Raw genomic sequence first — 410 nt, forward strand, 5'->3', positions numbered from 1 at the left:
ATTGGGCATCGAGCTGGCATATAAAGTCCAAACACGTTACCATTTGGATGCTATTGTGTCTTTAGCTACGTCCAACGCATACGATGCAATCCCATTAACCACTCACTTGCATGCGCTTTATTCACATACCTGCAATTCAAGTGGTAGAAGACACACGGTCGATGTGCTAGGTGCAAATAACAACTTGCACATTTTTATGGAATTAATTAAGAAGGAGCAACGTTTGCAATCTCAGCGTTTACTAACCTCACCTGCTAAATATAAAAGTCCCGTCTTAAGCTATGCTGTTGATTTGGTTGACTGTTGTGTGCGCTATTGTGAAAACTTGGATTATCTGATTGAGCACGGAAGAAACATTTTAGATTTGGCAAAAAATCACGAAACCTTCGAGCCATCAGTATCTGCAGTAT

The sequence above is a fragment of the Teleopsis dalmanni genome, chromosome 2, assembly GCF_002237135.1.
Source record: "Teleopsis dalmanni isolate 2A chromosome 2, ASM223713v2, whole genome shotgun sequence".
Classification (NCBI taxonomy): Eukaryota; Metazoa; Arthropoda; class Insecta; order Diptera; family Diopsidae; genus Teleopsis; species Teleopsis dalmanni.